Genomic DNA, 477 nt, shown 5'->3' with positions numbered 1-477 from the left:
AGCGTTGTGTTACCTGGAGGAAAGGTGGACTTGGATGATGTGGGGGCAGGAGGGACATGGCCCTTTGGATGGGGGGCTGTGCTACTGTCTGGGGGGCCAGGGGTGGGAAGGGGCCAGGTTTTAACCCAAACAGCTTCTTCCTCACCAAAGTGCACTCGGTGGAAGGACACGCAGGGAGGTGGGGTGGTTGCAGCGGTGTCTGGATGCCAGAGGGATGCCACCATGTCCCTCTGCTCTGTGACACATGGACCTGGCTTGAGGGCACGGTGTTCCCAGGAAAAAAGAAGGGATGAGGGGGAGAGGATGGGGAAAGCCCCTCCAGCTAGAGCAATAAAGGTGTGAACTGTCTCTGCGGCGCAGACTGCTTTCTGAAGGGGGGTCCCTCAGCTTGCACCCTCCTGGCTCGAGCCTCATGGTCCACCAAGAGCCGCCAGCCCCCAGCTTGGGATCAAACAGTGGCTTGAGTGCCCCACCTCG

Source organism: Phaethon lepturus, unplaced genomic scaffold (genome assembly GCF_000687285.1).
Source record: "Phaethon lepturus isolate BGI_N335 unplaced genomic scaffold, ASM68728v1 scaffold33397, whole genome shotgun sequence".
NCBI classification, from domain to species: domain Eukaryota; kingdom Metazoa; phylum Chordata; class Aves; order Phaethontiformes; family Phaethontidae; genus Phaethon; species Phaethon lepturus.
Note: the sequence above shows the minus strand (reverse complement) of the source record.